The sequence below is a fragment of the Micromys minutus genome, assembly GCF_963924665.1.
Source record: "Micromys minutus genome assembly, chromosome: 4".
Taxonomy (NCBI): Eukaryota; Metazoa; Chordata; class Mammalia; order Rodentia; family Muridae; genus Micromys; species Micromys minutus.
Genome location: NC_137973.1, coordinates 51,296,592 through 51,310,162, shown reverse-complemented (window position 1 = coordinate 51,310,162; position 13,571 = coordinate 51,296,592).

Here is a 13,571-nt window from a genome sequence, read left to right as displayed (position 1 = left end):
CTACATCATGCTCATATCTTGAGGTTGTTAGATCTAATTTTGATCCTAAGGCCACAAGTTTATGCTGAATGGCTGAGTTCAGTGAGATGTCCTCACCCAAACCTGACTAGAGTTCTTATTTTGTAAGCTCTGCACAATTTTCATATTTCCATTTACATATAAGCTTCATGATATCTATTTTGCTAGGGTTTGCACTTCCTAGCTAGACCCTTACCTGGTTCTTGGTCAGTAACTAATAAAAGCCTCAATCAGACTTCTGGTAGGCATCATCACTCCCAACTGTATCGATTTCATTTTTATAAGATTTCTCACAAAGCTTAGAATACCCAAGAAACGATCCACAGAACTTATGAAGTTCATAAAGAAGGAGGGCCAGAATGTAGATGCCTCAGTCCTGTTTAGAAGGGAGAACAATACACTCATGGGAAGAAATACAAAGTCAAATAGAGGAGCAGGGATTGAAGAAAGTGTCTATGGAGACTGCCTCTGGAAAACCACCCCATATGCAGCCACCAAACCCAAGCATTATTGCTGAAGACAAGAAGTGTTCACTGGCAGGAATCAGACATGGATGTCTTCTCAGAGGCTCTCCCAGAGTCATATAGATACATGTTAGGATGTTTGCAGCTAAACATCAGACTGAACACAGGGACCCCAATGAAAGAGCTAGAGAAAGAACTGAAAGTGTTGAAAGGTTTGCACCCTCATGGAAAAAACAGCATCATCATCAGCCAAGGCACTGAGCTGGAGAGGATGATTAGAAAAGGGAGCACTTTCACAGAAGGGAGTTGAGGGGGAGGAAAAAGGGGAGTGGGGGAGGGTAGGGTATACCATTTGAAATGTAAATACAGAGAATATCCAATAAAGCTTTTTAAAAAAGATGTTTCCCTGGAAATTACAGTGATTTCAGTAGCCACTAAGTATAACCTCTAATGTCTCAGTTCAGCAGGATCAATGTCTGCTCACCTGCCCATCGGTTTTAATTTGATTACAGTTTCAGTGGTTTTTCCTTAGCTAGTTTGAAGCTATGACAAAGGAGATTATAGAAGAAAGATTTCAATGCAAACCTGACAATTTTCAAATAAAGTGCTGGTTTTGTTTTCTTGCTTTCTTTTAATAAAATATTTTATCTGTACATATGTGGTGTGTGTGTGTGTGTGTGTGTGAGAGAGAGAGAGAGAGAGAGAAGAGAGAGAGAGAGAGAGAGAGAGAGAGAGAGAGAGAGAGAGAGAGAGAGAGTGAGAGAGAGAGAGAGAGAGAGAGGGAGATCATGTAAATGTGAATATACACTGAGGTCAGAGAAATACATAGAATGCCCTGTAGCTAGAGTTACAGATGGCTGTTAGCCACCATATATGACTGCTGAGAATCAGATAAATCCTCTTAAAGACTACCTTACACCCTTAGCTTTTGAGGCTTCTCTCCAATCCCTGCTTTATAGATTTAACCTAGTGATGTTCTTATTAATTCTAATGCTGTATACATTTTCTTTGTAGAGACTGCCCTGGGTCAGAAGACCAAATGTACAGAGAGCTTATAAATGTTGCTCCAACCACACTTAACTCTTAAATACTTTATGTAATTTAGTTTTGCCTCAGACCTCTATTCCTACTTCTGAAGTCAACAGTGGAAATTAATTATTGATGATAATGTGTTGTTTAATGGCAGCCAGTGTCTAGTCACAAGTAACAGTGTCAGACCTCAGGATCAAACATTGACCTTGTCAGTGCCTTGTGGCTGTGACATGCATGTTGCATTTTGATAGTAAGCAATGAGATACTGAAAAACTCTTTTGTTTAAAAACAAGTAAAAAGTAATGGGAACATTTATTATGTGGCTTCAAACTGAAGTTTTAAGATCTTGTTTCCCATCAGGAAAAGGACAGGAAATGGGACTAGCAAACACACTGTATGCTAAATCTTCGCATGAAATTCAGATGTCAAAGGAGGTAGCTGAAAGAAGTCTCTCAAGTAACTATTGTCACAAATGTCTAAAGTCACAGAAAAAAATGCTTTTCATTCTTTTCTCCATTTAAATGACAGAAAACTTCACAACTACAGAATGTGTAGTCATTAGACTTTAAAAATATAGGAAATTGCCAACACTAATGCGTCTTTTATTTCTTCTTCTTTCTTTTGGTTCTTTTCAATAGTTAGTTTCTGCAAAGTACATCAAATGAAAAAGCCTAAGAAGAACATGCAAGTATTCATTAGATACCTGGAGGAGTAAATACAAAGGAACATTTTCAATGAATACAGATTAGGAAATGTTACTTTTGTTTTCTTTGCTTCTCTGTGAGAAACCCACACTGCTGAACAAATTTTAAATGTTATTTATCTTTGTGCATCAGCTCCAAACCAAAAATTAAAAAGCCACATATATCCAATATGATTGACAGGTATTATCAGTAATGATAGGTTTACTTTGATTTTTAACTTTGCTTTAAAGGATACATCCTTTTCTCGATGCCATTTGGGACATAACACTCCATTTTAAATAGCAACTGTACAAACAATTTTAGTGGAGAGAGATTGACTCTGTGTGTTTATTATACTTGATGTGGTTCCTTTATTCATAAGCAAAACCATTGTTTGTATTTCCATGCATAACATCATCTGACATTCTCAGTCTTCTGCCTGCTTCACTCTCAGTGTTTTGCTGAACTTTCTAATTATTTTAGAAGGTTTTCAAAGTGGTAAGTATGATGATACAACTTACCACAAAAATGTGTGTGTGTGTGTGTTGTGTGTGTGTGTTTGCTATATGAATGCCTATGATGTGAATGTTAGTGTGTGAGTATAGGCACACATTTGTTTTTATGAATATGTTGAGGTCACAGGGCAACCTCCTGTATTAGTTCTCATCTTCCACCCTGTTTGAGACAGAATCCCTTGTTGTTTCCTGCACCGTAAGCTATGGCAGCTGACCCTCGTACCTCTGAGAATTCTCCTGTTGATGTCATCTGGTGGTAAGAAGCAGAATCGTACTCACTCAGCTTTACATGGGGGATATAGATGCTCATTCTTGTACACCAAGCATTTGACCTACTGAGCAGTTCAAGTTTTGCTATTAAAATCCCCCAAATTAGTTGTCTCTGAGTTATTTGTATAGTTTTGAATATTAGTTTTCTTTCTCTAGGATGGATGAATCATAGCTGTGGGACACAGATCAAGTATCTATGGTGGACCATGACATGGGATGAGATTGTCAGAACTGGTAGGTGATTTCTATGAACATCTTCAGCATTTCTGAACATCCTCATAGTCAAGATGCTGTACCTTTTTTGAAAAAAAATATGAAAAAAAGAAATATAGGTAATTTTGATTGATTAGAAGCATATTTCTTAAAGATTTTAGTGCCCATCATGTTTGTTTTATGACATCCATTTGTTATGTGATATAAAAGTAGTCATTTATATATATATATATATATATATATATATATATATATGATGTCTTTTCAATTTTGATATAAAAACAGTAGTTGACATTCCAATTTTAAGTCAATAATCTTTTTAAAAAGTGTCCTTATTGAAATATTGCGTTTAATGTATCTTGGATAGAAGTTGTGGTTATTGAAATTTTTGCAAGCCAAAGAAGCCACACCATGATTTCCAAATTGAAAATTTTACTGCCATTGATTTGCATGCTTATAAAGAAGAAAAAAAAAAAAGAACATAACCATGTGTTTGGCTTATCAATGTTAACCAAAATTTTGATAACAATATCTTCCATAATATTGTTGCCTGCTTATTACACTGGATTTCTTTAATCACCCCCTCCCCAAAAAAGGTAGCAAAAGGCTGAGAACCAGCCTTTCCTAAGAATTATTCACTAGTGCTTTTGCTTTCCAAGACAACTACAGGCAGGATGATACTCTGGCACCTCTGGCTTCACTTGATATCATTTTTACTTGGTTCAGGCAAAGGCCTGGGAGTCAGTGAAGAAGTTCCCATGTAAAAGCAGGAGGTATCTAACCTATATCATCCCCATTGATGCTAAGGGCACAGAGATAAGAGTCATTGTCTAGAACCTGCAGTCACTCTAAATTTCTGAAACAGGACAGACTGGCAAGACAGATACCTTCTAAATAAGAATAATAATCTCTATTCATCAGTGTGCACCTTGGAGTTGAAAAAACACTTTGTAAACCATGCTCCTTTTATTCCATCATAAGGGCTTCATGGTGTCATTTTGTTGAATGAGAACTATGATCATGGTCAATCATACGACCTCTTGATCAAGACATCTCAGTATCTGTTGCTACCTGCCGTTGGTTTTCTTTCATTTAAACCTACACATCCTATCAATGCCCTGATGATGAAGTTGCATCCTTGGCTCCCGTTTTTGCTCACTTTCCCAACATGCTACATGGAGGAAATCTTCTATCTCTGCTTCTCACTATTATCATAAGTTCAGTTTGGGTATCAGTATGTTTGACTAAGCCCTTCCTGTTGCATCTTCTGGAATTCAAGGCTTTAAAAGTAAAACTTCTTTTAATAGCATTGCCAATGAAATTAATCTTTGCAATTATTATAAATATCAATTTAAAATATATAATGACTGTGTCTTTTGTTTTTGAGATTATGTTTACATCTCTCCCTTTCCTTTCTTTTCTCAAAGCCTTCTTATAGACTCTATTTATTCTTTTATAAATTAATAACCTCCCTTGATAAATTCTTGTTACACACACACACACACACACACACACACACACACACACACACAAACACACACACACACACACACACACACACACATATATATATATATATTCTTAAATGTAACCTACTCAACCTCTACAATGTTACTTGCATGTATACTTTAAACGATGAGTATTTAGTGTTGGATAATTAGTTGGTATGCTCTTTTCTGGAAAAAAACATTTTCTCCCAATATCAACATCCTTAGTTGCCTATAGTGCTTTGTTTTATTTATTTTTATTTATTTGTTTGCTTGTGGGGGGTGGAAAGGTTGTATTTAATTAACAAGTTAGAGCCCACCCTCAAGGGAAACTGAGGCAGGAGCTGGAGGTGAACCAAAGAGGAACAGCTGCTTATTTCTCATAGTTTGCTTAGCTTGCTTTCTTTTACAACTCAGGACTATCTGCCCAGAGTTGACACCATCTTCAGTGGACTGGGCTCTCCCACATTGATTGCCAGTCAAAAAAATGCCTTGCAGATTTTCCCAAGAACTTTTTATTTATACAAAAAAAAAAAAAAAAAAAAAAAAAAAATCAAACACACCACCTCCTGTAAAACAAAACTAACCAACTAGCAAACCAACCAACCAACCAAACAAACAAATAAACAAACAAAATGAGGCCAAAATAAATGCTGTCCCCAAAACTCTCTTTTCTGCCATATTTAGTTGACCATTGTATAAAACAGATCTACTACATTGGCTTTCTTTGCTTGTTTCTATCTTTCTTTCAAAATCTTCCATCTCATTAAATTTATGGCTCCCAGAGACAGTGGAAGCACATTCATATGAGTTCAGTCAACAAACTTTATTTTAAAATTCTGCATCATTTAAGAAGTATCTTTTAATATTTAAAAGTATTATTTGTTACTGGCATCTTTAACTCAACTACTACGTGTTTGTATTTTTATGTTGGTGAAACAGAAGATATGGCAGGAATTAGTCTTCAAGATTTTACTGAGGAAGGGGAAGTGAACAAAATACAGTAGCCATCATTATCAGGTACAATGGGGCACGGGAACAATGGATGGTATAACTCCATGGCTCATTAATTTTTGTCCTGTCCCATAGGTGATTTCTTAGTTACTGAGGCCATTTTATTAACCACAAGACATCGTTCTGCTTTGGTCTTTATTCCTACATATGCCTCTATTCTTCATGAATAGTTGATGTTTTAAAAAACAAAGACTCTATTGAAAATGTGAGAATTAGAATCCATCTACCTATCACACCAACTGTACAAACATGGACTCTTGGACTTTGACTGCTGTCTGATTTCTCTGCTGGCACAAAAGATGCATATTTTACATCACATAATGTTTTTTTTTTCAAGAAAAAAGAGCTCATATTTAAAAATAAGCTTTAACAAAGCATAATGACCCAGCTCTGAAATACGATATTTCTTTGGCAGTAAAAACTTATTTCTTAATGATCAAATCCCAAACAGCCTGTGAAAATGTGAAATTCAGTAAAAGAAATTCAGCAGACTTTACAGTACAAGACAAAGAAAATTGTGTGCTTCATTGTGTATATTAGATTTGAGAAACTAATGTAGGTATGCCAGATTGTGAAGATTCTCTCCCTTAAAGACCATGAAATTTTGCAGCCTTGATATCCCTACCTCCCACTCCTGCAGACTGCTCTACATGACTTGATTAGTTACAATAAATTCTATGCCTGTGTCCCATGGCTTTAACTGCAAATGATGAATTTAAGCTGAGAATGCTAATTTACTTCCAAGGGGTCCTTACATTTAGTACAGTTGTTATAGAACTCCCTTCCTTGGTGGTTCTCTAGATTTTGTTGGTTTTTTGTTTTTTTTTTTTTTACTAAAAATGTAATTTCAAAATTATATAACATCCTAAAACTTTCCAACTTCATATCTTACTCAGATCAGGGCATTTACTTAATGTGAAACCTAAAGTGATAATATCTGAATATATACATTTATCTCTGTGTATATGTAAATAGCAAAAATCAGTGATGAAGTCACATTGTAGAGTATAATTTGAAACAAAACTTCATAAAATAATAAGAAATAATTGTTTCTGGGTTGATAAACAAATGTAAAAATAAATGTATGAATAAATGTGGAATTTGATTTCCCTTCTACTCTGAGTAAAATATGACATATGTGTCAATGACTTTTATCATTATTTTGCTTTTTAAAAAATAGTAAAACAGTAAAGCATAATTTGGGTTACTTTTAATTGCTATTATTTTGCAAAGTTATTCTCCTAAGTGAAAATAGTTGCAGGCACGGGCAGAAATTAAGAATCCTAGATTTCTCAGAACCTACATAGAAAAAAAATCCAAAGACTAAAATTTGCTCTCTGACTTCCATCCACAACTTGGTATGTATAAACACACACACACACACACACACACACACACTTAAATTCAACAAAAATTAAAAAATTAAAGAGCTAAAACAAAGACTGAAACATAATGTAGAGAAAAGCAGTCATCTGATTCAATAATGCAAAGAAGGATGGACTGTGTCTACCAAATCGATACTCTCAATATAATATTAATTAGGGAGTCACACAGCCATACATTGCTGTCCCCATGTATGAACAAGTGTCTTATACACACCTGTGAAATGAAAGCAGGACACAGCCAATGTCTTTCTGCCAGTTTTACATATCTACAGAATTTTTGTCAGTTTGGAAATTCCCTGAGGAAAATGAAGCATCACTCAGCAAGTACACCCTCCATAGCCGTGTAGAGTGTGGGGGGAACATGTTGCATGCACTTCTGCAATTGAGTCACCTAAGCTTTTGTGCCTGTTGGTGTTTTATTATTTGGCATTCTGCTTCTGCATCCATAAAATGATACAAGGGTGCTTGCCTCATGCACTGATCATCATGAAAGAGTTTCTGGTGACAATTTCGCCATGCAGCACAGATTAGGGTAATGTCAAATGGGCCCTCTATTCAAGCAGCCTGGGGCACATTTGAAAAGAATATACCCAGTATAGGAAGCTCCTATTGGAAGAGAATTTTTATTCTCTGTCATTAGAAAAAGAAAAAAAAAAGGGAAACCTCTTTCCTGAAAACTTGTCTTGCAAGCCTGTCTTTTCTTTTACTGTCAGTAGAAATAGAAAATGGGGTGATCTAATGTGACATTCTGTCACTGAAGCCATAGAGAATATAAAGCTTCATCTACATCATAGATTTAAAGACACCGAGATGATACCTAATCATGATTTTAATTTATGAGATGGGTCTAGAATAGTTTCTTTACACATAAAACCTCTTCATATTTCCTTAGTCATTGTCTAAGCAGCTTGTTAAAAGTGTACACTTAAGACTTACAAATTGGCTCAATAGGTAAAGGTGCTTGCCACCAAACTTAAAGACCTGAAACTTGCCACCAAGTTCAATTCCTGGAACAGAAATGACGGAAGGCAGAACCTGCCTTCACATAAGCTCCATGGTATGCTTGCACATCTCCAAAGTAATAAATATATGTAAACCAAAAATGATGTGCACTCTCACCCTAAACCAATGGAATCAAAACTTTAGTATAGATTTTGGTGATACATAATGCACTCATGTGAAAAAATGACCAGAGGCCTACTTCAACAATCTCTATTTTGGTTTCCTTTTAAATGATGGATTTTTCAGTTTTTCATTTGTATTTGATGTACATTTGTATATGCATTTTGTGTGTGGCAATACATATATATGCACATGCTTGTGGAAGCCTAGGGTTGATAACAGGAATCTTCCTCAATAACTTGTCCACATTACATAAGGTCTCTCACTCAAGTCCAGGCTGTTCAGTAATGCAAGATTCACCTGCTTTGGTAATAATGCTGTCTCTTCTTCAAAGGATGAGGTCCTAGGCCAGCTGCCACACCCACCTAGCTTGTATTAGAATTTCTAGGTTCCATCTTCATCTCCATGCTTTTGTGACAATTTCTCTAACTTCTGACATCTTCTCAGCTCCAACCCTTCAAAGGTCTGTCTGGAAATGTATTAGTAAGAATCTTGACCCCAGTGCATATTTGTCATTATACCATAATATGTACAGACTGTTGACATTGTCTGAAGTACTCAGAACTTTTAAGAATTACTGACTATAGACAATGTAAATAGGGATAGAAATTAAGTAAATTCTTTCTTCATTGGCCTTACCAGCTCCTGGGATGTAAGAATTCTGCATTATATCTCTGACAGTAAGAATTATTTATTTCAAGCACAGAAGAATATCAGTAAAGATGGGAATATACAACTCTGTCCCTGTACATTATTAATTTCATTGAAAGCTATTTATTGTGAAATATAAGACTTCCTATTTGACTTAGCAAACACCGACATTTTGTTTAATTCAAATAATTTTAGTAGCAAAATATCTGCAGAAGGTCTCTGAATTCTCTACATAACCCTCTCTTCCCCCTGTCTTCCTTGTATCTCAGAACAAGTGTATGGTTTTCACTGGTGATCTGTACTATATCCTCAAAGGAATTTCTAAGTCATTCCCATCTTTGTATCCAAAGGAATCAGCTCTGTGTTTGAGGTGGCATAATCTTTCAGTTGCTTATTTTTCATGCTGTCATGTTATTCAGAGTTATTCATATTAATACACATAACACTAGTTGACTCATTTTTAACCCTGGTACTGTTTCATTGTATGAATATATGTATTTGAGAATGTGTGAGAAAGCTTTTCTTGACTCATACAGAATCCTTGGCTCTCACAAGGATTGCACATTTAGTAGAACTACAATTTTTATTTTCAGATGTCAGTTACAAAGGTGTCAAAATGCATCTCAGCTTAAATTTTACTTAACTCATGATTGGTGGGATAGCACTTATTTCTGTGTGCATAGCAACGGTGTTCCCAGTCTGTGATCTCTCGCTCATTTTCATTGTGTGTTTTCATCTATCATCCCTTGATGTTGCCTTGTTGGCTGGCGGATGTGACTGTGATGGGGATGCAAAGCTTTTGTTTGTTTCCAGACTTAGCATGAACTTTGTCCTCCAGTGTAGCACATCTTTTACCCTCTTTGAAACACATTTTTCTTTTAGTCTTTTAAACTTGAAGTAAGTATATGAAGTGTTCCAGTCACATTCATCCTCTTATCTTTCCTGCTCCCTTTGAACCCTTTCTTCATAGTAAATCCTCTCATGACTGATGGTTTTAATAATGCCTTAAATTTAAGTAGGGATAGCTACATGCATGATCTTGGATATGAGGTTATTTATTGAAACATATGCAACATTTTTTGTTACAATTTCATCCATTTTCCTGCAAGTTTCATTTTTTCCTTATAGTTGAATAAAAATTCGTAAGAATGCTATTCAAGAATCGGTTGTTTTGAACCTTTAACTTTTCACTTGGTGTCATTATAATGTTGCATAGTTATTTGTTCAAAAGCTTAAGCCATGCTGGAAAAATTGGGAATTTAATTACTTTAAAATAAAACAAAACAAAACAAAGCACAACAAAAATCATTACACTAATGTGTAGGAAATAGACTTTGGTCTAAATGTCCACCAACTAATGAATGACAGTGAAAATACGGCACATATACACAATGATATTTTATTCAACAGTACATAATTTACTATCATTATGTCCTGTCCTTCCAAGAAGCAGATTATTTTCTTGTAACTGCACAACAAAATTCAGATAAGGTATTCTGAAGACGAATTCTGCATAAATGATCTTGATCTTTGTGTTTCTTTAATGATTTTATGTCAGAATATACCAGACATACCATAGATGGCCCATTATTATAATGTTCAATTTCTGAATATCTACTTCTTTGATCAGATACTATTATGACCACATTTGAATATATCATTTTGAAATGACCTTGTACTTGCTGATATTGATATTTTCAGGCTATATTTTTGTTAAGTAGTAATTAGATCCTTTGAATGGATAATTTTTTAGTCTGTATTATGTTGTTTGTTGCTATGGATTTCATTCCCCTTTGTTTCAAATTCTATTTTTCACATGTAAATATACCAAATATGGTTGTTAACTTTTCATTTTCCTACATTCACTGCTTTTTTTGGAACTTCTATGCAGATTTTTTCCTTAATTGTATGTTTCCAAATTTTTATTTAAAATTAAATATTTATGTTTATTGTAAATGTTATTATATTTGGGTTTTTCTATAATTTTCTCTCATTTTCCTTTGTTATTTATAAATGAAAATGTTTAAAGTTGTGTTTTGTGTTTTTCACTGTTTTGCGAGATTTGTGTTGAATTTCAACTTTTTAACCAGAAGTTGTACCCTTTTTTACATTTAACTTTTAAAAGATTTCATTTCTTCTGTGGCTACAAGTACTCTATCTGCATGTATACCTGCATGCCAGAAGATGGCATTATATCACATTATAGATAGTTATGACCGGCCACATTGTTGCTGAGAATTGAACTCAAGACCTCAGGGGGAACAGCCAGTGCCCTTAAGCTCAGAGCCATTTCTCAAGCTACTGTACCCTTAAAAATGCTTAACATATTAAATACTTCAACTAAGTTTGTATGTTGGTATTATTTTTCTTGACTTTCTATGCATACCAAAAAGATTTCAGCAAATTTCCACATACCTCTGAGTATGTCTGATTTCACATATATACACTCAATGCTATACAGAGTGGTTCAAAGCAATGGCTTTGCTAATAGTAAATCATTTAAGATAAATAATTATCACTGAAACATGATTTAAATACTCAGATTATTTTCTACTTTACTATCACAGGAAACAGTCTTATTTTGTTAAGTACAAGCTTTAATAGTTCCAACTTGATGTAGTTGAATATTGACTTCATTCTAACAATGCCTTGGTGGGTTTGGAGTTAAGTCTCTGCTTCCATCTGAGCTTGGTACATGTTACCATGGCAGCCTGAGTATACGGAACTAAACTGTAACATCAACAGTTCTGTTCTTTGAATATTTGAAAAGTCTTTGTACTACTTGCTTTAAAAACTTGCAGCTATGAATTGATGATTCAACAGACCAATCATAAGGTCACCTTATCAACTCTTCCTGTTCCTGTTGAAGCATGATATGTTTAGGCCTTATTTTGTTTACAACCTCCCCTGTGAAAACATTTGAGAGCAATTTTATTTTTAATCTTTCCATAGCTCATATTAAAGCATATACATATGTTGTTTTAATTTATCCTGCTGGAATCCTTTATTTGAAAACTATGATTTATCTACTTTGGCAACAACTCTCAGTTAACCTTTGAAACATATGAAATACTTAAAAACTATAATTTTTAAAGATTCCTTTTTCTTTTATCTTCAGATGAATTCAGAATTAATGCTTACATACAATATTTAAAATTTTTTTAGATCTTTTATTTTTATATTTATAGATGTTTTCCCTACATGTGTATTTTGTGAACTATGTATATGCTGTGTTTACAGAAGTCAGAAGAGGGAATCAGATATCGCTGGACCTGGAGATACAGAGGATTATGGGCCACAGTGATGGTGCTTGGAACTGAACATCAGTCATCTGAAAGAGCAGCCAACATTCTTAACCACCGAGTCTTCTCTCCAGTTCCTGTATAATGTATTTTGATTAAGTCTATCACCATTCCTTTCCTTCCATTTTTTCTCCTAATATACCACAACCTTCCAATTTCATGTGTTCTCCTATATTGTTTTGTATCCCATCCCCATGGTTCACTTGGTTCTGCTAGTATAAGGACAGATATAAAGCTCTCTGTTGGAGGTAGGTATCCTCTCAGGGTCTTCAATCCTTAGGAAAATTGATTCTTTTCTATGTTGAATAGGTAGGGGGAGAGTGGGCAGCCTTGTCGACTCCCTGATTTTATTGGAATTGCTTCAAGTTTCCCACCGTTAAGTTTGATGTTGGCTGTTGGTTTGCTGTATATTGCTTTTATTATGTTTAGGTATGGGCCTTGGATTCCTGTTCTGGTTAAAAAGTTGAAATTCAACACAAATCCCACAAAACAGTGAAAAAAACAAAACACAACTTTAAAAGTATATGAATACCTTTTGCCAGTACTTGGCTTTTTTAAAGGTTTTTACAGTGTGCGTTAAGATCTTACTAGCTACAATGAACATAAAGTACATATAAAACAAGATATAACTTAGAATTAGTCAAGGTTTTCTTGGTGTGTAAAGATTAAGCATGATGGTTTTTCATTTTCTTTTTTATTTCTTCAACTTCATATAGTCTGTGCGTTGTTTCTGGAGTGTTTGAAGCTTTCTGGGGTTAGTAACTAATTACCAGTGACTGCATATTATGTCTGTTCTTTTGTGACTGGGTTATCTCACTCAGGATGATATTCTCTAGATGCATCCATTTTTTAAGAATTTTGTTAAGTCATTGTTTCTGATAGCTGAGTAGTACTCCATTGTGTAAATATACCACAATTTTTGTATCCATTCATCTACTTAAGGACATCTGGGTTCTTTCCAGCTTCTGGCTATTATAAATAGGGCTGCTATGAACATTGTGGTGCATGTGTCTTTGTTGTATGTTGTAGCTTCTTTGGGGTATATGCCCAGAAGTGGAATACTTGGTTCTTCAGGTAGTACTATGTCCGATTTTCTGAGGAATGTCCAGACTGATTTCCAGAGTGGTTGTACCACTTTACAACCCCACCAACAGTGAAGAAGTATTCCTCTTTCTCTGCACCCTTCCCAGCATCTGCTGTCATCTGAATTTTTGATCTTAGCCTGTCTGACTAGCTTGAGGTGGAATCTCAGGGTTGTTTTTATTTGCATTTCCCTGATGGCTAATGATGTCCAGCAATTCCTTAGATGCTTTCAGACATTCAATATTCCTCAATTGAGAACTTTTTGTTTAGCTCTGTACCCCATTTTTAATAGGGTTATTTGCTTCTTCTGTAGCTCTTAATTTATCTTTTTG